General features: G+C 45.2%; 2 long non-coding RNA genes across 8 annotated transcripts in view; one reads left to right on the forward strand and one right to left on the reverse strand.

The window, feature by feature from the left end:
• The window catches only part of LOC144324098 (uncharacterized), a 45488-nt gene extending 18785 nt beyond the window's left edge, over positions 1-26703 (reverse strand). The window contains exons 1-2 of one of the 3 annotated variants that reach the window (XR_013389499.1): positions 26498-26703; positions 45-162 (exon numbers count right to left, since the gene is read on the reverse strand). This is a non-coding gene — a long non-coding RNA (uncharacterized LOC144324098). The remainder of the gene's footprint in view (positions 1-44; positions 163-26497) is intronic. The other 2 variants (XR_013389498.1, XR_013389497.1) reach the window with 2 other exon arrangements.
• LOC144324097 (uncharacterized) overlaps positions 1-27201 on the forward strand; it is a 126917-nt gene extending 99716 nt beyond the window's left edge. For 3 of the 5 annotated variants that reach the window (XR_013389491.1, XR_013389493.1, XR_013389495.1), the window contains one exon: positions 23922-27200. This is a non-coding gene — a long non-coding RNA (uncharacterized LOC144324097). Of the gene's footprint in view, positions 1-23921 lie in introns of all 5 variants that reach the window. The other 2 variants (XR_013389492.1, XR_013389494.1) reach the window with 2 other exon arrangements.
• The last annotated feature ends 267 nt before the right edge of the window (positions 27202-27468 follow it).

Genomic DNA, 27468 nt, shown 5'->3' on the forward strand with positions numbered 1-27468 from the left:
CACAGATACACAGATAGATCATCATATGTGGCCAGTTACTTTACCTGTGTGGGGAAGGGCAAAAGTTTTCCTCACATCTAGATGCACAGAGAAGAATCACAAGTTCCAGTGCTCCAACTGTAGCCACGGGTCAGACAAAAATACAGACACCAACACATGTGCCTACAGTAAACAAAAAACAAAAATAAACCTCTGTAGGTAAACACCTCTGACAGTGAAGAACTGGACCAGCAGAAGATATGGGACATTTCTTTCTCCCCATCCACCCTTTCATGGTTCCTTCCCATGGAATTCCTTACACAAAGAAATGTTGACAGAAGCCTGCAAGTCTGGGTCTGGACTTCTCCTTTGGAAACTTCACAGACTTCCCAGCACAATAGTGGTACCACAGAGCCTTCCCCAGGCTCCCAGCCTTTAAGCTAGAAGATGAGCATTTAACTTCCAACTTTGTCTAACAGGTCTTCTCTCTGGTCAGTGCTTCTGGGGCCCAGACTAGGCCTTTTGAAAGGCAGCCCCAGGTCCTAGCAGTTTCTAACAGGCAGACAGGCATGACTTAGAGAACCACATTTTCTGTTTCTAATTTTTGAAAGACAAAGACATTTTATCCACAACAGGTAGGTATCACCAGATTTTGACACATAGGAGCTCTGAAAATGATCCAAATTTGCCATATCTTGGCAAAAATTCACTGTTTGGTTGAAGCAATCGGAAGGTCGGGGAAATACAAAGTATCTTAAATTTATGTTTTCTATGAGGTTCTTGATCTAAGGACTGCTCTGTTTTAGGGAGTCCTTGTGAGGGGGCAGGACCTCTGAAACTGTGAAATTGTTAAAATTACAATAATAGTCAATTGTCCATTAAATGAAGTTATATTCCTCAGCTAATCAGCTGAGCTAGTTTGACCTATTAGGACACATTCTCAGATGATATTAAAACATCACATCTCTGCCTTGTTTCCAAGTTTTATATCATTTTCCCTGAACAAAGTTTCATTTCTGGAAAGTAGAAGCAACAACCACAAGTAAAAGCAACTTCAAGTGCTAGATTTTCTGATTCCTAAGAAATGAGAAATTACCAGATAATTTTAAAATACAGTCAGATGTTGAAAGTGTTCATGAGCTTTGAATTCAACATTCTGCTGCTAAAAACCTATTGTACAGAAGTATTCAGAGGTGCGTGTGCCCAAAGCTTCATGCCAGATGTTTGTCTCAGTGCCCTTGATCACAGAGACCTGGAAACAGTCCAACAGGTTCATTAATGGCATGTAGTAGAAGCTTTGATTCCTTCAACAGGCTGCGAATTTCCTCACTCCACTCCTTACCAGTCATGTGCTGGGAACTCCTAGCCTGTCCCTCCTGAGTCTGTAAAATTAGGACTAACAACAATGCTCAGGGCTGGATTCCCCGATAGCAGATGTGTTTAGGAACTAGTAAATCAGGGGCACCAAAGAAAATGTTTTTGAGGGGATCCCTGGGTGGCTCAGCAGTTTAGCGCCTGCCTTTGGCCCAGGGCATGATCCTGGAGTCCAGAGGATTGAGTCCTGGGCCTGGGATTGAGCCTGCTTCACCTTCTGCCTATGTCTTTGACCGCCCCCCCAACCCCATGTGTCTCTCATGAATAAATAAATAAAATCTTTACAAAAGAAAATGCTTTTGAAGGAATCTAATGTTTGATAGAAAAAAATAGAATAAAGTATACTTTCTTATGCTTATTTTATGCTTTTTGTTTGTTTTGGGTTTTAGTTTATGAACAGCATGGTACCACCATGATCTTGTTAGGAGAGAAAACTTTACCTCTATCTTCTTAAATTTAAAGCTTGAGACCTGTGAATTAAACTGACAGGAGAGATTAGCAAAAGAAAAGATCTTCATCACGTATGTATGGGAGTTCACAGAGCAGTATTATTCAAAGGGGCGATTAGAAATTGGGGCTTATATACTATCCTAAGAGGTGAAGCCGGGGACAGGGAGAAGGGCATGGTATGGGAAAAATAAATGGGACCTTAAGGGAATGAATGGGGAGACAGGATAGTTTTGTGACAGTGTGTTTGGGCATGGTGCTGACTTCTCTGGGAAGATTAGAGTGGCTCCTGGGGAGAAGATTTATGACATTTGAGTTCTTTTGGGAGGCTCTGCATTTACGTAGATAAGGGATTTCAGGAACTCAAAATATTTCCATTCCAACTAGAAATAATTTTTATACCATGGTCACAGAGACTTAAAAGAGGACTCTTTCAATCTTCTCCTAACCCTGAGTACTCTTTGTCAGTGCTCAGTGTTACACAGATAAGCTACTTGAGAATTTGGGAATGAAGGAAGTAGGATTGCTCCAGATGGTGAATTGTAAACCCTGTGACTAATGGATCAGAGAGTAGATATGCAAAGTCAATGAAAGAGGCTCAGCTGCCCAGCAGGGCTTGACTGCAACCTGATTAAATGTATTAACATATCTAAAGAGACTATGTCATTTAGAGCGAGGGTTGAGTTTTCCCCTCCCAAGTAATTACTCTCCCAACTGCTGGCCTTTAAAGCAGACCTCCCATAACTGTTTATGAGTTTGAACTAAGATGGCAATGAACAATAACCCCATTTATTGACCACCAGATGCCAGATGTTGGGCTAAACATCTTTAACACATTATATTTGGGTCTCACAATAGTCTGAAGCCCAAGTATTATTAACCCATTTAACAAATATTAAGAGAGATGCATGTGTTGTCCAGGAGACAGCCCAGGCTATCAGGTGGTAAAGCTAAGACCAAACCTTAGAATCCAAGCTCCTGCCCTCCATGCTGCTATAGTCAGGCTCCACTCCTTCCCCTGGTATCCTTCCCCTGGACTTTGAGTGGTTGGCTAAAATTCCCCCTACCCAAACTTTTGCTTATTTTGACAGTGGGCCAAAGAAATGGAAAATAAATCCAGCTTTACTGCCTCCCATTTGGGTGACCCACAAAAACATAAATCCTGCAGGGTCTTCAGCACCCAAGATGTCTAAAATCTAGGAGGTGTTGAACCCAAACACCACAGTGGAGGAGAAGCAGGTAGTCCCTGTCTGAGCCCTGGTTCTGCAAATGATTACCTGCATAATATGGGAGAAGTTGCTAAGCCTCTTTGGACCTAATTTTCTCATTTTAAAATGAGAGCAGTGGACCAGATCATGTCTTAGCACTACCATCCTGGGATTCTGTAGTTCAATAAAAAGGGTAAAAAGCTCCATGGGGGTTGAGGTTGCAAGAAAAGAGACTGAGTCCTCACTAAAGTGTTTTCAATTCTAATGATAAAGCTATTTTTAGATTTGATCTGATTCCCTCATGCATGTTGCATGTTACAGGATGGTTTTCTGGGTCAACCTTTCTCAGATAAACTGTCATCTAATCCATGACGAGGACATTTGTCCCTATAGAATAACAACTTTGCCCACACTAGCATTGGCTATTTTGAAATTGCTTTGCCCCAATTATCTGAATGGCCTTCAAAGAACTGTGATGTGGGGGCTCCACATGTCTTTGTTTGAAAGGGGTATCTTGGGTGGCTCAGTGGTTGAGTGTCTGCCTTTGGCTCAGGTCAGGATGGAGTCCCCCTTCTCCCTTCACCTCCCCCCCCCTCCCAATAGGGCTTTCCACAGGGAGTCTGCTTCTGTCTCTCCGTCTCTCCCTCTCTATGTCTCTCATGAATAAATAAATTAAAATCTTAAAAAAAAAAAAAAAAAAAAAAGAGGGCAGCCCGGGTGGCTCAGCGGTTTAGTGCTGCCTTCAGTCCAGGGCCTGCTCCTGGACACCCATGATCAAGTCCTACGTCGGGCTCCCTGCATGGAGCCTGCTTCTCCCTCTGCCTGTGTCTCTCATGAATAAATAAATAAAATCTTAAAAAAAAAAATAAAGAAAAGAAAGAAAGAAAGGGGTATCTTGGAGGTTCTGTCTGTCATACATAGAGTCTCATGCATTCATTCATTCAGTAATTAATTTTTCTGGAGAGCCCACTCTGTACTAGGAACTTAGAATATGATGTGAGCAATAATAGGATCTCTACCACCAAGAAGCTTCCACTGGGGGAGAAGACATTAATTAAATAAGCCTACAAATTTTCATTATGATTGTAAGAAGTGCTACAAAGAACAATTGCAAGGTGCCCTGAGAACTTAAGATTGGAATCTCAGAGAAGGTCCTTAGGGAGGTGCTATTTGAACTGAGTTCTGAAAGATGAGAATAATTAAATAGGTGCCAAGGAAAGGGAAAAGCATTCCTAGAAGAGGAAAATGTATAGACAGAAGTCTATAAAAGGAAGAAACATGGGACTAAAAGAAAACCAATGCAGTTGAGCACAGAGATCAAGGGACATGTCAGGGTGGAAAATCTTTTCCTAAAAAAAAGGGGGGGGGGATCCCTGGGTGGCTCAAGTGGTTTAGCACTTGCCTTCGGCCCAGGGTGTGATCCTGGAGTCCCAGGATCGAGTCCCACATTGGGCTTCCTGCATGGAGCCTCCCCACCCCTCTCATGAATAAATAAATAAAGTCTTTAAAAAAAAAAAGAAAAAAAGAAAAAAAAAAGAAAATATTTTCCTCTACCCTCTTAGGTTCAGTACTAGGGGCTTGTGAATTAAATTAACAAAAGAAAGCTTAACAGAAGAAATTATTCACATATATATATGGGAGCTTACAAAAGAAGTAGCTTGATTAATGATTAAAGTCAGAGGCTCATAAACCTCATTTAGTAGAGAAAAGAGTTAGAAGGCCTCTATGAGAGAACAATAAGTTTCTTTTGAAGAAACAAGTGGATTTCTGGAAGAACAAATGGGAAATAAGGAAGTTTGTGATAATATCCATGCATTTACAAGTAGGCTTTCTGACTTCTTCATGGTCGTAAAACTCCCCTAGAGAAGGAGTTCATGGTAGGTTAACTCTGGATCTCCTTCCTAGGAACAAAAGCCACCCTGAAAAGGGAATTTGTGGCATCTCCATCTCCCAAAAGTTTCTGCATGTAGTCAGATAAGGCGAGCTCTAAGAAGCCTTATTTCTGCATCTTGAATCTCAAATGTCTTCAGTATAAAATAATCTTCAGAGATCCCTGGGTGGCGCAGTGGTTTAGCGCCTGCCTTTGGCCCAGGGCGCGATCCTGGAGACCCGGGATTGAATCCCATGTCGGGCTCCCGGTGCGTGGAGCCTGCTTCTCCCTCTGCCTACTATGTCTCTGCCTCTCTCTCTCTCTCTCTGTGTGTGACTATCATAAATAAATTAAAAAAAAATAAAAATAAATAAAATAAAATAATCTCATACCATTTCTGGGGTTCTATGTCAATTTTCATAGGTGGCTTGCGCAAGGTGATGCCAGAGGGGTGACGGGCAAGATGGCACACAACATTATACTAGGCTGTGTTGGTTTGATCCTTTTCTTTAGGACAATGGGAAGAATCGAAGGGTTTGAAGTAAGAGAACTATAGGATTAGATTTGCATCTAATGATTCAAACTTGAACTTGGGGTGCATTTGAGAACTCTAAGAGTTGATGGTGAATAGAGAGGGAGCTAGCTGGATTATACCAGCTTGGAACTCAGAGGGAAGCTCTAAAAATCTTTTTATGAGTCATCTACATATAGATGGTAATTATAGACCAGTGTGTGGTTGAGATTGCCTAAGGAAAGAACGTATAGGAAGGAACATGATGCTCCTTCCCACTCACCTGTAAACGGAAGGAAGGGAGGGAAGGAGGGTGGGAGGAAAAAAAGGGAAGAAAGGAAAAGAAAAGAACAGAAAAGAAGGCACCTGGTGGCTCAGTCAGTTAAGCATCTGACTTGATTTCAGCTCAGGTTGTGGGATCGAGCCCTGTGTCTGGTTCTGTGCTCTGTGTAGTCTGCTTGAGATTCTCTCCTTCTTCCCCTGCCCTCCCCTCAGCACACTCTCTCTCTAAAATAAATAAATAAATAAATAAATAAATAAATAAATAAATAAAATTTTAAAGAAAAATATTTTTTAAAATGAAAAGAATAAGGGAAAAAAGGAAAAAGGAAAAAGGAAAAAAAAAAGTTGTAGGGAAGGAAAGCTAGTTTGCAGGGAAACAACCCATTTCTAGATTTGCAGATGTGAAATTGTAACTATTATTTCTGTTACCTGCAACTCTGCCCTTGGAGTTGTCCCTTCATCTGACAAATGGGATTTACTTTACTTCAGCTACTTAAAAAGAGACTGATGCAACTCAAATGAATATGAAGATTCTTTTAAATTCAAAGTATCAAAAATAAATAAATAAATAAATAAATAAATAAATAAATAAATTCAAAGTATCATAATATTGATATTTTTGCTGTTATTGCTGGTGTTATTATTATCATATATCATTGTTGGCTGGGAAGGGAAGTGATACAGAGAAAAATAACATTGTAAATTTACCAGTTTACCACACTGGGCCAGCCAGTCTGCATTAAGTAATCCTCAGTAGCACCACTTTACAGATGAGAAACCGAACTTTACAGATGAGAAACCGAACTAAGGCTCAGCAAGTTGAAGAGATTGCCTGAAGTTTCATGGCTAGGACATAATAGAACTGCAATTCACACTCACTCCTGACACTGCAGCTCATTCTTTTCCTTTTTGAAGTTCTTTTTCTCCAACTCTGCAACCCCACTCTCTCTCACAAACACACACACACTCACACACACACACGCACACACAGATTTTTCAGCTCAAATCTGCAGTACAATCAAAGGGAATAGAATGCTATAAGGTCATAAAGATTGGGCTGGGCCACTCCTCCAGACTCCTCCAGACTGGTAAATCTCTTGTCCTGACACTGGGGAAATGAAGAATGTCAGCCTTGATCCCTGCTGTTCTACTGCTGGGCATGTAGTTTGGCAGTGTTACATTATTATTTATTCATGTATGTCATCACAGATTTTATGTGAAGAATTAGTAGCTGTTTATCTAATTTAATGAGCTGGAAATTTATAAAATTACCATCTCTAGGTATGCAGATCAAATCCTACTTCATCAAAAGTATTTCCAAACCTCAGCCTACCAGTTTTCTACCATTCTTCCATATTTCTTATAGCACAGAAACACCTCTCAATAGAACAGCAAGGAAAAACTTTGGACAGTGTAGCTGTGTAGTTATTTAACAGGTCTGTAGTGAGAACCCTAAACTCTATGGAGGACAAATATATGTATATACACACACTAAGCCCCAGTTCCTGCCCTCAAGGAGCTTACACTCCAGATATCATCTAACAGCTATCCTCCTGGGCCTTGCAAGTGAGAAATAGCTGCTCTTGCCTCAGAGGAAGGTCAGAGAGATTATCACAACTAGGGAGGTTGAAGACACATTCACAGCAAAGGAGCTGCTTGAGTTTTGAAGAAAAGACAGGGTTCCGAGAGGTACACAGGAGAGCATTCCAAGCAGAGGGAGACACAGAGGTCAAAACTAAGAAAGGCAAGTTTAGAAATAGGGACAGGGTCTGCCTGTGAGAAGCAGAAATGCATTTGGGGAGTGACGGTTAGACATGTGGGTTTGGGGCATATGATGGAGGGCATTGACCACTGAGTCAGCTTAACTCAGGGACCCTGGCACTATCGACATTTGACCTAGATCATTCTTTCTCTGTTGGAAGTAAAGGTGGGAAGATGGGGCTTTCTTATAGTTGGGGTTAGTTAGCAACATCCCTGGTTTCTACTCACTAGATGCCAAAAGTATCCTTACTGCCAGTTGTCTTCTTCACTTAGTTATGAACCAAAAAAATGTCTTCTGACATTGCCAACTGTCTCTGGGGATCAATCAGAATTGTTCAGTGGCCTGAGAACTACTGGGTTAAGGCATGGTGATAGTGTGTGCGATCTGTGTGTAATTTTTCTCAGGGTCAACAGGTCTGTCCTGAATTCGCTTCATTCTTCCATGTGCCATCAGGGTTCCCATGCTCATGCCCCTGTGGCAGTGACCTACACAGCCCATAGAGAATCCATCTTCCTATGAGACTCCTGTTGGTCCAGTTGTGGGTGGGGTCTTTATTCACCAGCCCCTACTACAGCATGCCTAGAACATGACACTAGGGGAGAAAAAACAGGTAAAGTGCATCAAGCCAAGAATTAACAAGAGCCTGCCATTGGAATGGAGATGAACCACCTAAATAAAAATATTAAACAAAAACACATGGGAAGATTTCAAGCAGTTTAGTGTTAACATCAAACCCATTAGGATGGCTACTATTGACAAAACAGAAAACAAGTGTTGGTGAGGATAGGGAGAAATTGGAACCCTTGTGCACTGTCAGAGGGAATGTAAAATGGTACAGGCTCTATGGCAACCAGTATGGAGGTTCCCCCAAAAATTAAAACTAGAACTACCATACGATCCAGAAATTCCACTACCCAAAAAATTGAAAACAGGGTCTCAGAGAGATACTTGTATATCCATGTTCAAAGCAGCATTATTCCCAGTAACTAGAATGTGGAAGCAACCCAGGCGTCCATCGACCAGTGAATAGATAAGCAAATTATGGTACATACATACAATGGAATATTATTCAGCTTTAAAAAGGAAGGAAGGGGCAACCCGGGTGGCTCAGCGGTTTACCACCGCCTTCAGCCCAGGGCCTGATCCTGGAGACCCAGGATCGAGTCCCACGTCGGGCTCCCTGCATGGAGCCTGCTTCTCCCTCTGCCTGTGTCTCTGCCTCTCTCTCTCTCTGTGTCTGTCATGAATAAATAAACAAAATCTTTAAAAAATAAAAATAAAAAAATAAAAATAAAAAGGAAGGAAATTCTACAACATGCTACAATGTGGATGAATCCTGAGGATGTTATGGCAAGTGAAATAAGCTAAAAAGACAAATGCTATATGATTCCACTTTTTAAGATACTTAGAGTCATCAAAACCATAGAGACAGGAAGTAGAATGAATTTAAGACCAATGAACTGTATATTTGAAAATTATGAAGTTGGTAAATTCTGTGTTATGTGTATTTTAGCACCATAAAAAAAGTGGGGAAAAAAAAAACCACACCAAGAATGGTGGGAAAGTGCCCTATTTCCTTCTGAACATTGAACCCATTACCAGTAAAACGACAACTGTGTCCCAAAGTTGAACAGTGAAATGCGGTCCAATTAGACCTGGCATCAAGCCAACTCGAGCCCCTGATTAACAACAGCTGGGATGTTTAGAGGCTGATGTATTGTTTTCTTGCCCTCTGTGACTGGCAGGTTGTTGATATAAAAACCCTGTGAAAATGTTTACCATTATTCTGGCTTTTCCTAATTAGAGATTCCAGAACCACAGACTTTCCTCAGGGCTTCTGACATGGGGAATGGAATGTCGGGCATTGGAACAGAGCTGTGTGCGGTTAGGTGACCATGGAGCTTCTCGTCTCCTAGGCTGCCTTCCTGCAACCTGCTCCCTTCCAGTGTTACCTGGGAAGAAGGGCTGGTGAAATACACCTTGAAGCCTAGGAAACTTTAAAAATGTCATTCTGTTACTGTTAGAATGAATATTTGAGAAGCTGAATTCCATTGCAATGACAGCTAGCATTTATCTAGTATTTACTGTCCTTAAACGTGTTACCAGTGGGGTATGAGGAATTTAACACTTGGAAATGCAGATAACCTGCCAAGGACACAGGGACGGTACCTTGGACACAAGAGGTTGAATGGAGTTCTGTATGTCTCCTGAGTCCCCTTAACTTGAACAGTCAGACCTGCCCATGTGGGCTACTGATGGAGCCTCTCCAGCCTTTACAAAAAGATCCTGTCTTTTACAAAAAAATCCTGTCTCCATCAGGATTTGCTTTATATCAAGCCAAGGGACTTGCAGCTGTCTTGTCTGTGTCCCCTTCTTGACCAGCTGCCACCTGGAAAACCTATGACAGTTCCCCTCTCATTCTTAAAAAAAAAAAAAAAAAAAAAAAAAGGTTTCTTTTGCCTATGTATTCCCTGTAGAAAGTTAAAGAACAGGAAAAAAATTATCCAAAATCTTGAGACAAGCTTTTAAAACAGCTTGATGCATTTCCTTCACGTACAATTTGTTTTTCAGAGGCCTCTTGACCTCAGACTCTCTACCAGTTGCTAACCGTCCAGCATTGGTAGTGTTCACAGGCAGGCCCATCCAAGATGACACCCACAGAAGGTCCAGGAAACCATGACCTAGCACCCCCTATGTCCTAGAAGCTTCTCCCTTTACTCTCATGGGTAAAGACTTGCTCTTCAAAGTGGCCCCAATTGTAGTGTCCTACAATCTTCCCACCTCAGGAGAAAGTCAGAATTTTGAAACCAGCTTTTGGAGAAATCTGGAGAATTGACCACACAATCATACACCATTTCCTCCCTTAACGTCTTATCCTGAGCATAATGCTGATTTGGTTCAAATCCAAGCCTGGATGCTTTTTTTTTTTTTTTCTAAGATTTTATTTTTCTAAGATTTTATTTATTTAAAAAAATATATTTTATTTATTTATTAGAGGGAGAGGGAGAGAGAGCATGTGTGCACAGAGAGAGAGGGAGAAGCAGACTCCTCACTGAGCAGGGAGCCCAATGCAGGGCTCGATCCCAGGACCCAAAGACCATGACCTGAGCTGAAGGCAGATACTTAACCAACTGAGTCACCCAGGCACGCTAAGTGTGGCTTTTTCAGAAGCCCCACACTCCACACAGGCTAATATGGGGTGTACAGTTATGGCCCTAGTAATTAACCAAGTCATAAATCACCTAGTCCCTATCTTTCTAGACTGTTCAATAGAAATATAATGTGAGCTGCATGTGTATTATAAATTTTCTAGTTGCAAAAAATAAATTTCTAGTCACTACATAAAGTAAAAAGGAACAAGTGAAATTAATTTTGAAAACATTTTTACCCCAAGATATTAAAAATATTATTGATATTTTACATCTTTTTTGTGCTAAGTCTTTGATATCAGTATATATTTTACCCTTTTAGCACACCTCAATTTGGAGCAGCCACATTTCAAGTGCTCTATAGCCACATGTGACCAGTGGCTGCCATATGGAGCAGAGCAGTTCCAGACCCATTTTAGCTCTATTCAGTGACCTGCAGCAGCCTCCCTAGCCATATCCCCAATCTCAGGTCATTCCCCAGCCAATTCTGAATGCTCCAAGAGTAGGCAAAATGGAGAAAGGGTCTTTTTTGCACCCTGGACAGCCCTGCCCTCCAGCATACTGGATGGCAAGAAGCTGAAACTAAGGAGAGTCTCTGCCGATCTGGTGATGGTAGGTTTTCTGGTGATGGTAGGTTTCTACATCATTAAATATGTGAGCCCTGATCACCTTCCTGGAAGGCAGAGGAGCACATCCCGCTCCCTTCTTAAACCCCTCTCTAGCTCCCCACTGCATACACAGTAAGGTTTAGACTCCACAGGCTGCCACCCAGCACTGATTTACCTTCTCTCCAGCCGCTTTTCTCACGACTCCCCAGTGGAACCTTAGCTAAAGCCAAGCCAGAGCAACCTGGCACCCCACAAACATGCCTGCCACCTTCCTGCCTGCATGTCCTTGTGTCTGCTATTTGTTCCCAGCTAGAAAGTCATCACCTACTAAATTCCAGGTGCATCCCTAAGGCCTAGGTCTTCCCCCTCTTCCCTGAAGACTTCTTTAATGACTTCAGCCTGAAGGGTTTTTGCCCTTCTCTGACATCTGTAACACATTTATCAGAAATAACCAGGTCCAGTGATGTCATATTTTAGGAACTCTCTTATTTACTTTTTAGGTTATAAGCACCTGAAGGGCAAGGCAAGGCTCAGAGTCTTATTTTTTTTTTAAGATTTTATTTATTTATTCATGAGAGACACACAGAGAGACACATTTAATTATGTGTCAACCACTTGAGGTTTTGCCCAGAGCATCTAACAGTGTGTTAGGCACATCATAGCAATGTAATAGGGATTTTAAAATTAATGCCCTGCACCCACATGGCACCCACATGGTCACCATGGGACTGGACATTCCTTGCACATCCATAGTGCGGCTCATTCCACCCTACTAACGCCATCCCTAGCACCTACAGCATGACGGGGCCATCAAATGCTGCTCTATAACTTGATGTCAGCTTGGTTCTCAGACTTGGTGCACACCAAGTGCGGTAGACAACATGAATCCAGATACTGGGGAGCAAAGAACATGCCCCTGGGACACAAGTGAATTCCTCCCCCATTGTCAACCTTATCTGCTTCTCGTGGCTCTTATCACTAAGAGGCAATTTAATCCCCCTCCTGGAACCCAAAAGTCACACACCCATTCCCCAAGGAGCCAAGGTAATAAGAAAGACCAAAGTTTAGGATTACTCCTTGATAAGAGTCTTGTTTAAACAAGATCTCATATAAAAGCTGGTCTGCTCCCCACACCCTTCTCCCCTCCGCTTCCCTCTCTGCTTTCTTCCTCCCTTGCTTGAAGATTACGGGATTGTGCGATCCACCCCAGGGACGCAGGCTCTGACAGACCTAATGCCCATTGCTTTCAAACACTCAAGCCTGTTCGCCAGCCCTCTCCAGGAGCCTGTGTTTGGGGCTCCCGCAGGGCAGATTGCTCAGACCAGTTCCTGGGCACTTCCCACTGGCACTTGCTCGTTTACATTTTGAAACTAGAGCAAAGTTCAACACCCATTGGCTTCAGCACCCAGTGAATTGCCCAACCCTGGTTAGAAAAATGCAGACAATAGCAACCTGGGAAAACTGCCCTCCTGAAATAGCCTAGGCCCACAGCATTTTGGCAACAGGTCTCCCTGCGCGGAGTCTCCCGGCTCCGCAACAGAGGAAACACCCAGGGATGTAAATAGCAATGAAAAAAGGCCACTTGTGCCACTATTAGGTTTTGTAGTGGCTGGTTCATTTTTCCCCCCAACAAAGCCTGAGTTGCATTTTTTGGTTGTTGTTCCGTTTAAATTTTGGATGAAAGTGTAAACACCATGAGGTATTTACTTGTCCTGCTTTTCTATTTCTTCCCCTCCTTGTAGGGACCTGGCTCCTCTGTTTCAGCTCTGTCCTCCCCTATCCTCCCTGTCTGAAGACCAGTCCCTTTAGCTCCACAGTGGCGGTAACACCACAGCAGCCTTAAGAGCTAGCAAAGCCCCATGCCTGGCACCACACCTGCCTGCTGACAGGCCATCAGAATGTCAGGGCCCCACAGTCAGGGTGGGTTGTTGCAGGCCACTGTGGGGGCACTTTGCTGTCACACAGGCACCTGGCAGGCTGGCATGCTGGGCAGGGTACAGAAGCTTCAGGTAGAAGCAGCCAGCTCCCCACACCGATCCCCTTTTACAGAGTTCCAGGCCAGGGCCAGCAGCCCTTCGGCACAGAACTTTCTGTACATTCCACAGCAGCTGAAAGGGCTTTTGTCCCCAACAGGAAGAACAAATGACAAAGGCAATTGTGTGTCTCCTTGTAGGCCTGTATAGCAGGTTTGGAAAGAGAAACTTCTTTCCCCAAGAGGCCTGTTTGCCTGAGCGGCTGCAATCACAGATGTAATCACACAGCCACACAACGTAGGAGCAGTGTGGTGTTGGAGTTCCCGTGTGTGTGGCAGGAACATACACAGGGTACACACACATACTCTCTCTCTGTCTCTCTCTGTCTCTCTCTCTCTCTCACACACACACACACCCCTCCCCTAACAAACTGCTCCTGCCTGGCCCAGCGGGGCTCTGAGTCACATGCCACAAGGGCAAGGGGCCTCAAGAAGTGAAGTTGTCTGGCCCGCTCCTTTAGGAGCCATCACTTTATTATTCTTCTTTTCTGATGGGGACACAAAGGTCACAGATCACATGGTCACATCGTTCGCTTCAGGGCCCACAGCCCATTCCCGTGAAGAACACTGGGCAGCCTCAGAGAAAGACCTGTTTACAGGAAGTCTGTCCTGGGGTCCCTTCAAACACACTGCGTTCTGGGTGTGAGCTCCAGACCGCCCACATACGGCCCATTGCGTGGAAGAACTACCTCTCACTGGGGGAGGCTAGATCTCTCCTTTTGCCCTTTTCTCCCGTAATTTTCATAATAGGAGACTGAAGGTTTGAAGGGTTTTAAAATTTTTTGTTAAAGGGAAAAACTTCTTATCAAATGAAATTCTTGTGGATCATTTCAATGCACCCTGTGAACGGAATAATGCAGCCCACTTCCCCGGCAGATCTGGCTGCCTGAATGCTCAGTGCTGAGTTTGGTGGATCTGTTATAGCCGCTTATTCATCCTAGGTACATCTGCTTCCCCCAGCAGGTGTCTGCTCTGGTGTTTGTTTTTGAATTGTGTCTTGTTGCATCCCAAGTTTAACCATCATAAGCAATCTTTGTGCTGTGCAGAAATTTTTGTTAACCTGGAAGAGTTGGGAAATCTGAGTACTATTTCTGGCTCTGCTTGTCTGATCGGTTCTACCTTGAGCAAGACATCTCCTCTCTCTAGACCTTGATTTCCTAATTTGTGAAACACAAGACTGAGCCGTCTGTGTCTGAGCCTGCCTGTCACAGCATCTCCAGGGGCTCTGGTTAACCGTACAGAACCCCAAACCTCTTGCCTGGATGGCGGAGGGAATGTATGGATGGCTGGAATCTGTATCTTTAAAACCACACGGCCCCGTGGATTCTTACCTTCCAGGAGGTTTGAAAAACACTAACACCAGATGGTTGTTAAGGTCTTGTTCTGCACTATGCTCTGTAATTTATATAAATAATCTTTTAGAAAGAAGATGCAATAGGATGATGATTTTGAAACTGTATGTTTTGTATTTATTGAATAAAGTTCATTATGATCCTCAGTTTTCATTTATAAACACATGAGGGGCACGCTTTGTATTTCCCTTTGCAGAATAAACACCCCCACTCCAGGGCAGCCCGGGTGGCTCAGCGGTTTAGCGCCACCTTCAGCCCAGGGCCTGATCCTGGAGACCAGGGATCAGATCGAGTCCCACATCGGGCTCCCTGCATGGAGCCTGCTTCTCCCTCTGCCTTTGTCTCTGCCTCTCTTTCTCTCTCTCTCTCTGTGTCTCTCTCTGTCTCTCATTAATAAATAAATAAAAATCTTTTTAAAAACATAAAAAAAAATAAACACCCCCACTCCAGTGCTGGGTCCTCATGCAGTTGGAAATTCATGAGGCTCATGCCCTCCTTGCTCCTGCCCATGGAGACTGCACTTCCTTAGGATTTCAACGTTTCCCCCGGACATTTGCATAACTCTTTACCTTGCCACCTTGGCTGGGGTGCTTACTCAAATGTAATTTTTCAATGAGGCCTTCCATGGAGCTAATATCATAGCTCCCTCTTCACTTCGTATCCTCCTTCCCCACTTTGTTTTTCTCCTTAGCACTCATCACTGTCTAACCTACTGAATTTTCAATTATTTATCTTATTTGTCATCTGTCTTCCCCACTAGAAAACAAGCTCCTTAAGGCAGGGATTTTTGTCTGTTTTTTTCCTTGCTATAGCTTCAGCACCTAGGCTGGGACATAGTAGTTATTCAATCAATATTTCTTTAATCAATCAATGAAATGCTTACAGAATGGATGGATGGATCGGTGGATGGACTTCCAGAAAATGTCCAGATGTTTGACTCCAAGGAACAGCCATTCTTTTTTTAAGATTTTATTTATTTATTAGAGAGAGAGAGAGAGAGGCAGAGACACAGGCAGAGGGATAAGCAAGCTCCGTGCAGGGAGCCTGATGTGGGACTTGATCCCAGGTCTCCAGGATCATGCCCTGGGCTGAAGGCAGCGCTAAACCACTAAGCCACTGGGGCTGCCCAGGAACAGCCATTTTACAGCCATGCCAGGCTCCAGGCTTCTTGCAACTTTGATCCCAGCCACTTGCTCTTGCACACACTGGTCACATAGGATTCCCATGATTAAGACTTCTGTCCTGGGGATCCCCGGGTGGCTCAGCAGTTTGGCACCTGCCTTTGGCCTGGGGCGTGATCCTGGGGTCCCGGGATCCGGCCCCGCATCAGGCTCCCTGTGTGGAGCCTGCTTCTCCCTCTGCCTTTGTCTTTGCCCCTCTCTCTGTGTCTCTCATGAATAAATAAATAAAAGCTTAAAAAAAAAAAAAAAAGACTCCTGTCCAGTGGAATTACTCATTCCTGCCTTGCTCCTGTGGGATTGGCCACAGGGCACACAAATCTCCAGGGCCCCCATCCTCCCCTGCTCACAGCTTACTCCTTGATGTCCTTTGACACCGTCCCTTTTTTTCCTCTCCTTTTCCACTAGGACCTACCTACTAGACCTTGGTTACTTTTACTTCATGCTGGGATTGTTCAACTCCCAGCCACACTCCTGAACTTTTCTCTAAAAACAAAATTTTCTCGTTAAAAAGAGGGGAAGTAGCAGATGCCAGGATCCATCTCCCACCCAGAGGGATGAAACAGTGTCACAGGACTATAAGGGAAGTGAAATTAAGCAGGGAATTTTTTTTAATACTTTATTTATTTATTCATGAGAGACACACAGAGAGAGAGGCAGAGACACAGGCAGAGGGAGAAACAGGCTCCATACAGGGAGCCCGACGTGGGACTTGATCCGGGGTCCCCAGGATCATACCCTGGGCCGAAGGCAGCACTAAACTGCTGAGCCACCCAGGCTGCCCTAAGCAGGGAATTTTAACTGAGGTTTCCTGCATTCCAACCCAGAGAAACTGATTCAGACACTTGTGGCTCTTCTATCATAATGAGCCTCCATGGTGTCCAATATTGAGGGATCAGCACGTCCATGCTCCCTCTGAAGGCACTAGGAGAGAATTCTTCCTTGCCTCTGCTGGTGTCAGGTGGTTCCAGACATCCCTGGCTTGTGGCTGCATCCCCACAGTCTCTTCCTGGGTCCTCACACGGCCTTTTTTTCTGCCTTGTCTTCTTTTCTGTCTCTTACGAGGACACTTGTCATTGGATTTAGGGCCTACCAGGATAATCCAGGATGATCTTACCTTGAGATGCTTAAATAATTACATCTGCAAAGACCCCTTTACCAAATAAGATCACATTCACAGGGTCTGGGGTGAGGACATGGACGTGTCTTTTGGGAGGTTGCCATCCAACACTCTCCAGTAGCCTTGGTAATTCTGTGCATATGTGTGTTCACTTGCCACTTAAATACTATTGTTTGGCTTTCATATTTGGAGAGCCATCTCTGAAATCTGATTCCCTTGCACTCTCTACAAGTAAATTTCTTCGTTCGGTTTTTATTTTATTTTATTTTTTTATTTTTTTATTTTTTTTCTTCTTTCAGTTTTTAAAGCTTCCCAGTTTTCCTTTGACAAACTACAATGTAAGTTCTCTCTGTTATTCTCCCTGATTTATCTTCTTCTTTTCTTTTCTTTTCTTTTTCTGTTTATAAGAGACATGCTGAGAGAGGCAGAGACATAGGCAGAGGGAGAAACAGGCACCCTGCAGGGAGCCTGATGTGGGACTCTATCCCAGGACCCAGGATCACAACCTGAGCCAAAGACAGACGCCCAACCACTGGGCCACCCAGGTGCTCCTATTCCCCCGATTTAGAGATGAGGGAACTGGAGCCCAGAGATGTAGAATGCTGTGGGAATTTCATGAATTCTCACAGGCAGTCTGCTCCAGAAACCCGCCCCCACAACTTGGTGGTTCAAGAGATAACCCACAATAACCCTTTGATGTGTAAACGTCCAGTCCTCTTCTCCTACATGTATATTTATTTTTGTAGAGTAAGGGTGATCCTGCTTCCATTTCCCTATATACTGTTCAGCCCAGGTTTTTGGTCGCCATTGTTCATCATGTGGATGTCCATCACTCTGTTTCATTAGTCTAGAACACTTGTATGCAGCCTTCTTTTTTTTTTTTTTTAAGATTTTATTTATTTATTTGAGAGAGAGGGAGCACAAGCAGGAGGAATGGCAGAGGAAGAAGCAGACTCCCACTGAACACAGAGCCCAATGCAGGGCTTGATCCCAGGACCCTGGGATCATGACCTGAGCCAAAAGCAGATGCTTAACCCACCGAGCCACCCAGGTGCCCCATATGCAGCCTTCTTATGTGCAAACTGCTTCTGTGTTAGGGAAGAGAGAGGAAGAAGCCAGGTCTCTTTCTTTCAGGAGCTTATTGGCTAGTGTCTGATTCTCAAGGCTGGCTGTGTACTAGAATCATCTGAGGAGCTCTTTTTTTTTTTTTTTTTTTAGATTTAAAAAATTTATTTCAGTGGGAGGGAGAGCACCAGCAGGAGGGGCAGAAGCAGAGGGAGAGACTCTCCAGCAAACTCCATGCTGAGTGCAGACCCTGAGGCAGGGCTCGATCTCCTGACCTTGAGATCATGACCTGAGCTGATATCAAGAGTGGGACGCTCAACTGAGACACCCAGGCACTCCTGAGGAGGAGCTTTTAAAATACAGCTAGTGGGACGCCTGGGTGGCTCAGCGGTTGAGCGTCTGCCTTCAGCTCAGGGCGTGATCCTGCAGTCCTGGGATCGAGTCCCATGTTGGGCTCCCTGCATGGAGCCTGCTTCTCCCTCTGCCTGTGTCTCTGCCTCTCTCTGTGTGTGTCTCTCATGTATAAATAAATTTATTTTAAAAAAAAATACAGGGATCCCTGGGTGGCGCAACGGTTTGGTGCCTGCCTTTGGCCCAGGGCGCGATCCTGGAGACCCGGGATCGAATCCCACGTCGGGCTCCTGGTGCATGGAGCCTGCTTTTCCCTCTGCCTGTGTCTCTGCGCCTCTCTCTCTCTCTCTGTGACTATCATAAATAAATAAAAATTAAAAAAAAAAATACAGCCAGCTACCCCACCTCAGACCAACTACTTCCAATACCCTGGAGCGTGGGCCTAGGCATAGCATTTTTAAAGCTCCTCCAGGTGATTTCAGCGTCCAGTCAGGGTTGGGACCTCAGGGTAGGGGACCTAGGATCCCATCACATATGCTAACACCTGTTCTCTCTTGCCGCTTTCCTGCCTCCTGGCCCAAGGGTTGGCCAGATCACAGAAGTCTCTGGAGGGTGGATTAACCCTGCAGGTTCTGCATTTCTGCCTTGCTGACTTCAGCAGCAACATCCTCAAGGGCCTCCTGCCCCATGGACGGTTCTGGTTCTGTTCTCTCAGGTCTTCTGTCTATGCCTTTAGATGGAGAATAGGGCAGGATATTAATAAGTTGTTCAGGAACAACATCACAGGTCTGGGAATCAGAAGGCCTGGACTTCAGTCCTCTCTTGGAGCCCACGCAACCCTGGCCTTGTCAGATCCGTTCAATACCTATAATCAGATGGCTCAGTTCTGAGTTTCAGGGAAATTCATAAATTTATGAAGATGCCACTGGTCCCTACCATGACTGTACAAATCAAAGTGAATTCTGGATTTTAATAATTCCTCAGCTGCCTACTCTTATGCAATGAATAACCTGAACAATTATACCTGGGCTAAATGAAACACATCTTACAGGAAATTTAACTGGCCGAGGAAACACTGGACTGGTACCCTCACCTGAGATAAAATGTAGAGTCTACAAATGGGAAAGAATGAGGGAGAGAGGAGGCTCTGAGAGCTGCTGTGGAATCTTTTGCAGCATCAAATGGCCCCATGCAGGGCTGGGGCAGACAACCAGCAGACCACTCAGTGTGCATGTTCTCAGCCCCACTGGATGGCTGAAAGCTGGTTTGCAAACCTAGTAATACATGCTTGTGTGCCCACAGTCACACTCTGCAAAAAGAAGCTGTAAAATTAAAAAAAAAAATTTAAATGAAGATTAAACAGAATCACTGGAGCTGTACATGTTAATCTTCCATCTGAACATTTGTGAAATTGGGCAACTTTGCTCTAAGATACTGCCATCCTCCCCACTCTGCTTTTCACTTCCCTTTTATGTGCCCACTTAAATTTTTTTTAAGATTTATTATTTATTTATTTATTTTTATTTGAGAGAGGGAGAGACAAAGAGAGCATGCAGGGGCAGAGAGGCAAAGGGAGAGAGAGAGAGAGAGAGAGAATTTCAAGCAGACTCCCTGCTGAGTGGGGAGTCCAATGTGTGGCTCAGTCTCATGACACTAAGATCATGACCTGAGCCAAAACCAAGAGTTGGATGCCCAACTGACTGAGCCACCCAGGTGCCTCTGCCCACTTAACTTTTTGTGTCCAGTGTCCCCAGCTCCCTGCTTATCTTCCTTAATCCCCTCACCCTCATTCCATTCCCATTTTACCCTTCCAGTTAACTTGAAAAGTTATTGGAGGGGCAGATGGGTGGTTCAATCAGTTGGGCATCCAGCTCTTCATTTTGGCTTGGGTCATGATCTCAGGTCATGATCTCAGGTTGTTATCTTGGTGGTCATGGGATGGACCCCCACATTGAGCTCTGCACTGAGCAAGGAGTCTGCTTGAAAAAAATCTCTCCCTCTGCCCCTTCCCCTGCTCTCTCTCTCTCTCTCTCTCAAATCTTTTTTTTTAAAAGAGCTATTGGAAAGACTACAGACTTTGCAATCAGATCTGGATTCAATTCCCAACTAATTATGTGCACTTGGGCCAGTTACAAAACCCATTTGAGCCTCAGCTTCTTTATCTATAAAATGGGGATAAAAATGAGACCTAACTGAAATAATAGCACTTAGCTGATAGGGTTGCTGTAATAATTAAACAAAAATTTGCACAGAGTATCACGCATCTAGTAGGTTTCAATAGATGCAGATCCTACCATTTTTCTCTCTGGAAAGTGCTGCTTCCATTTATTTAAATCCTAGTACACATTTGAATCATATCTTTCTTTTTCTATATGTCTGAGTATTAACACTTTTGTTGTTGTTGTTGCAGAGCATTGCTATATCTTGAGCAGTCCCCAGGAGGGTTTGTTTCCTGAACCCACTGATCTTAGAAAATGCTCAGTCTTGGAGGGGCAGGCAGCAGGGAGGCCAAGCTGTGTGAAAGAGAGCAGGGTGCCCTGGCTTTATGCATGTTTGATGGGTAGCCTGCTGGGACAAATGGTAGTGAGTTCTGGGGACACATGTATCGATGCCTCATTGACATCAAAGACACAACAGGATGCAGCCACCTGCCCTTGAGCCTAGAGAGCCAGGGTCTCCTGCCCTGCCCAACATTGAATCTCCTCATTATTCTTCCACATTCTGTTCTTTCCTGAAAAGCTTGGGTCATCCGTTTCCCTCTGGCTGCTGTCACAGACCTCAATATGGTGAGCGCTTTGCTAAAGGGAACAGCAGCCTCTTGGACAGCCAGACGCCCACTGAAATGGCAAAGAAGTGCCGCTCAGGTGACACTGGCTCTCCTCTTGGGCAGGGGTGGCTCCCAGGTCCATGTGAACACTTGCACCATTCCGAGGGCAACCTCTTCTGTGTCTCCGTTGTCTACTCCTCTAAAACCCCACACTCTGAGGCAGAACCTCTTAACTTCTTAGCCTTTGTTTGGAAAGAAAGTGTGAAATCTCTGTGCATTTTGAAGCAACAGAGCGGAGTCCCAACCAACAGAGAGCTCACTTCTTTATATCACACAACGGACCATGACTGTGAAGCCTCGTCCCTGTGGCACCTCCCTCACCAACTTTTGCAACCTTTCACAATCAACCAGTCCAGCCTTTGAAGCTCAGAGTGTGTAGGTCAGAGCCTGTTCAATGCTATGGCGGGAGGTGGGGGTGTCTGGTCTTGTGCTGGGGACAGTGGTTAAAATATTTGAAAGCTAGCCCTCCCCGGGAGGGAAAGACAGTTCCTAAAAGAATCCAGGGGCACCTGGGTGGCTCAGTTGATTAAGCATTGGACTTTTGATCTCAGCTCAGGTCTTGATCTCAGGGTTGTGAGCTCAAGCCCCATGATGGGCTCCATGCTGGGCATGCGGCCTACTTAAGATGATAAGAATAATAGTAGGGACGCCTGGATGGCTCAGCGGTTTAGCCTCTGCCTTCAGCTCAGGGCGTGATCCTGGAGTCTCAAGATGGAGTCCACATCGGGCTCCCTGCATGGAGCCTGCTTCTCCCTCTGCCTGTGTCTCTGCCTCTCTCTGTGTATCTCTCATGAATAAATAAAAATAAAATTTAAAAAAAGATAATAGTAGTAGTAATAATAATAATAATAAAAGAAGAGTTTAGATGTCTTTCTCTGGTCTGTCAATAAGTCATCTTTGTAATAGATCAAAAGCATATGTTGGTATTAACACTTTAATTATCAAAAATCTTTTTTACTACAAAAGTGTTAATTTGCTGAAAACCCAGAGAAGCAAAAAGGAAACATAAAAAACACCACAACCTCCCCCCCCACAGTCTGCATGTTTACATTAACAGCCAATTGTTGAACAGTATAAGCTAGGCACAGTGCTAAGCCTATTATGTGCAATTTTAAATTAAATCCACACAACACTATACAACAAGTACTATTTAAATCTCTAACAAATGATTAAACAGTTTCAGGGTAAGTGTATAGCCAATAAGAAGCACCCATGCCTCTCAACTTGGACTATAAGACTTTATTCTCTGTTAAGGGACCTTCAAGCAGCAGAGATGATATTTGGGAGCTGGGAGCCCTTTCCAGCCCCAAAATTCCAATCCCTTAGCAGCCTCTGTCTCTAGAATCCTCTGCCTGGTTGGACACCACTGTCCACACCCACCTGCCCACCTGTGCCAGCTTCTGCAGTTGCTTTGTCTTTGCCAGCTGCCATAGCAACACATTTGCATGTGATCTTTGGGGCTTCTACACAGCCTGGACAGAACTCTTGCTGGTAGGGCCACTGATACAGGAGCCAGAGGGCCTGCTTATCACTACCTTGCAAGGTGACCTTGGACAAGATCCTAGGGAGTCCCTATCTCTCATGGGAATGATAGCAATCAGTTTTTTCCTGTGGTTCTAAAGGAGATAAAGTATACGAGACCAGCCAGATAGTTTAAAGATTTATTTATTTTAGAGAGGAGAGAGTGCCCACAAGCGGGGCCAAGGCAGGTGGGGGCAGAAGGAGAGGAAGAAAGAGAGAATCTCAAGCGGACTCATTGTGGAGCACAAAGCCTGACACAGGGCTCCATCTCAGGACTCTGAGATCATCATGACCTCAGCTGAAATCAAGAGTCAGACACTTAACCAACTGAGCCACCCAGGTGCCCTAAGACCACCCAGATAGTCTAAATGTCATATAATAGACAGTTACTAAAAAAAATAATAAAATAAAAAAATAATAGACAGTTACTAAGAAGGCAAGAGAAAGTTGTATATAACATATTTACAAGTTCAAAGGGCATTTGATAACTCGAGATTATGAGGCTGACCAACTGATACTAAAGCTGCAGAACAGGGAAAGGCAATGCATATTGACAGAAAATTTACCTGACATGCCAACCCAGAGTAGGTAAGTTCCCCGTGACATTGGATGGGGGGAAGCTGGAACCCTACGGGTGAGAGTGAGATTGGGCTAGAGTCAGGGGAGCCTGCACTGAGAACAGAATCCTGATCTCTCATCTGCTCTGAGGCAACCCTTCCTGGAAGAGCCTGAGTCCCATAATTCCAGCCTGTCTATTTTGGACTTTTTGGAACCTGGAGAAACACCCTATGGACTTTGTCTCTTTGAATCTCAGAATAAGAAGACTAAACTGAGGGATGCTTGGGTGGCTAAGCATCTGCCTTCAGCTCAGGTCCTGGGATGGAGCCCCACATCGTCGGGCTCCCTGCTCAACAAGAAATCTACTTCTCCCTCTCCCTCTGCTACTACCCCTTGCTTGTGCTCTTTCTCTCTTTCTGTTAAATAAATAAATAAGTAAAATCTTAAAAAAAAAAAAAAAAAAAAGACTAAACAGAAATAAGAGAAGAGAGTGGGCCAAGGAGTGGCTGTCCAAACCAGAGGGTGAGTCCTTCTGATTTCCACACCTAAGCATGTCAGCCCCCCCAGCCGAGAGTGCTCAGATCAAGCTGCTCACTTGCGGCCTCATGGCCTTCTGGATCTAATGCCCTGTGGTTTTAAATAGCCCTCTCCTGCAACAGGAAGGAGAAACTACCGTATTTCTTCAGGGCTTCAACAGGCTCTTAAAACAATGCTGTTTCTGTTTCAGATAATGCTACCCTGAAATGACCTGCCCATCCAGACTGCTGCTCACGCACCCAGTCAATAATTAATTGACCAACTAACACTCTTAGAAAGGACATTGCTAAAGGCCCAGTGCTTGTGTCACACCGGGGAGGTTACCCAGAGGTTCACAATCCTGCCGCTGGCCTCGAGGAGGTTAGCCTCCAGATGGTGTTTGAGTCACCTTGGAGCTCACCATGGGCACAGGAAAAAAAAAAAACAGTACAGTAAATGCCTTCCTTGGTGTCAGCCTGAGGACATTTGCCTATTCCGGAAATGTTTACCGGGGATTGCACTGTATGGAGCCTTACACCGCATGCAGCTGCTTTTGTGGTTGTTATTGTCCTTGTACATTTCCACGGGCAGAGAAAGGGGCCGCAAGGAAGATTCCTGGGCTCCCCCTGTGGGTCAGCACGGTCCCAGCAGCCTCGCTGGGGTTATTCATTCTTACATCACCCGGTGGGAAGCTTCAGGATTCTGCGGTGCAGAGGGAGCCGGCAGCTCTGAGGGGTGGGAGTGCAGTGCTCACGGGGCTGGAGCTGCGAGTGCGGGTTTGTGAGCTATGTGTTGTAGGCGTGGGCGATAATGTGGCACAGCAGGTTCCAGCTCATGAAGGGCCTTGGGTGCTGGCTAAGGAGGGGGACTTTCCTGGGAGCTGCAGGAGCTGCTCAAGGGCAGGACTGATCTGATCAAGTCTGCAGGGAAGCACAGTAGCATCTGCATGAGGGCTGGCAGGGCGAGGGGGTGGGATTGCCAACGACCAGAAAAGAGGGCTCTGGAAGGGCAAATCTCTTGTCCCTCCCCTCCTCCCCACACACAGAAGAATGGTCTCTGGACTCAAATGAATCATCTTAATAACCCAGTTTTAAATTTTATACCGAAGTCAGTAGCCTCTGTATTAATTTGGATAATCAAAATTAGCTAAAGTCCATGAGGGGAGCTTGTGCCGTGGGCAACCGCCTTGGTAGGAGGCTGCTATGAGGACAAGAGTGAGAAGATTTGGCACTAATGCTGAGGGGGTGCCCAGGGGGAAGGTGCCAATTGTGGATTTAGGCAGACTTGAGTTTGAAATCTGACTCGGCAGCCATTTACTAGCCATAAGACCTTGAAAATGTCATTTAATCTCTCTGATCCCCTTTCCCTCACCTGTAAAATAGGTTTCATCGTTCTTCTCTTGCGTGATTATGGAATTAAGAGTATTCAAAGTGCCTAGCACACGGTTGGCACTCGGTGAACGTAGCTAGAGCGTGTCACCCCTGGGCCTGGTTGCTCACAGTGATGGCTGTCACCAGCCTGGCTCTGCCCTGTAGAGCAACAGCGCCCTTTAGTGGCCGAACAGGGAGTGACAGGTCTTCCAGGCTCCCGGCCCCGCTCCTGCCCCACCACCCCACCACCCATAGGTTAGAAGTCTCCTTTGTCCTCCACAGTCAGAGCTGACAACCTCTCAGACCCCAGCCAGCATGCACCTCTCAGAAGAGCCCGAACCCCACTGCGGTCAGCAGGTGACAGGCTCCACTGTCCCCGTACTGAAGGACCTCACACCCAGTGGGTTCTGAGCCTTGGGCTAAGAAGAAAACACAATCTGTAGTAGTCAGGGAACAGCTTTCTAGGGATGGCCATGACCTCCAACCCCTCCTACCCTACCCCCGAGAATAGTGTGAGTGGAAAGCAAAATGCCAGCTGCACAGCCAGGCGTTCCCCAGCAGAACAAGGAGGGAAGCCATTCAGCAAACACTGGACACCCACCCCGGCCCCTGGTTCCCACTAGGCTGCAGATACCACAGCCAGCACACACAAAGCCCTGCCCTCAGGTAGCTGACTATTTAGTGAGATAAGGACATGGGCCGAATAATCACCTGGATACATAATTGCAGACCATAATAAGGTTATGAAGGAAAGGTTCATCCAGGACCAGATAAGGTGTACTCTTTACTGCTCCCATTGGCCTCCTGAGCACACTGGTTATGGTGCTGCCCCCAGGCTGGGTGCACTGAGCATACATTTACATGTTCATTACTCTTTGGAGGTGGGCTGATGGCGCTCTGGGCTGTCCACCCCTCCAGCTGGTACACACAGTCAGGGAAGTCACCAGAGGATGAATAGGCATTACTAAGCACTGGGTTTTAAAAAGAACATTCCCAGAAGCAGTTCAAAGGTGCTGGGGTGGGATACCACGGGGCATCTTGGTGCACAGAAACCAAGGACAGGGACAGTATCGCTAGAGCATCAGGCAGGGGGTGGTGACCAGGAATGTAGAGGCCACCTCTAGTGCTTCTGCCTCCCTGCCATCCACCCACCCACCTCCCTTCGCTGCCCAGGGTACTTCTATCAAGTCTTTTCTGGACTCCAGCCTTTTTTCCCCTTTTCTTTATAGCATCCTATCAACTGTGTCAGAGAATGTTTCCCCTTTCTCCTTTCTTTCCACAGAAAATCCTAAGTAAAAACTGGCCCTCAAAACCACACTCCCATGCCTAAGCTGCAACGATTTCTTGCCCACCCCATGTGCCCAGCCCTGTACTAGGCAGGGCCAAAGATGAAACAGAAAATACGGTCCTTCCTTACCCGTCTGTGGCTTCTCATCATGTCCCGAGTCCAGAGACAGCCTCTCAGCTACGTACTATTTCATTCTGAGCCCTGCTGAGGAAACAACACGTATACATGCTCCCTCTCTTTCTGAACATTCAGATCCACCCACAGGAGTCAGCCTGGTGGCCAGTCAGCTCATCTGGCGAGTGGCTTGAGGTACACGAGGAAAGAGTGAGCATCTGGAGTCTCAGCCCTGCTATTTTTTTTAAAATTGTGTCCTTAGACTTTTCGACTTCTCTGGGCTCTGGTTTCTTCATTAATGAAGTGGGGAATAACAAGGCTTTCTCTGCCTGCCTTGCAGAGGGTTCATGAGGATCGGATGAGGCACGGCAGTGGTCCCCGGATGAGGCTCCTGAGACGGGTGCGACCCCTGAGGACATTTTCAGCACCCTACAGTGAGCTGAGGAAAATGAGGACAGCAGAGGGAGGCATTCACAAAGGCAGGTTCATTCAACTGGAAGAACTGGCCTTTATTCCCAGACTGTGTCCTTCTTTGCATTGAAACTGCATTTATTTGGGCACTTGGGAGCACAGTTGGTTAAGCAGTTAAGCGTCAGACTTTTGGCTTCAGCTCAGGCTCAGGTTATGATCTCAGGGTCCTGAGATGGAGCCCTGCATGCTCAGCATAGAGTCTGCTGGAGTTCCCCCTCCCTCTGCCCCTCCCGCCCTCAAATAAATACATTTAAAAAAAAAAGAATTTATGTTAGAACTTTATTTTCTGAAATGAAGTTAGAACTTTTTTTAATGTTTTCACTCAACAAAATAAAAGGGTAAGTATTCAATTTTGGGAAAACTTACTGCTCCGTGAAACCGCAAACCCACCCAAGTAAGTGAACCAGAAAGCCCTCTGCAAACCACAGGTACTGCTCTTGCTGCCCCACCTCCAGGACTCCTGGCCACAGCCTGTGTCCTTGGTGGTTGCCTTCTCTTCCTGGCATTCAAAGCAA

This window comes from Canis aureus, chromosome 11 (genome assembly GCF_053574225.1).
Source record: "Canis aureus isolate CA01 chromosome 11, VMU_Caureus_v.1.0, whole genome shotgun sequence".
In the NCBI taxonomy this organism is placed as follows: domain Eukaryota; kingdom Metazoa; phylum Chordata; class Mammalia; order Carnivora; family Canidae; genus Canis; species Canis aureus.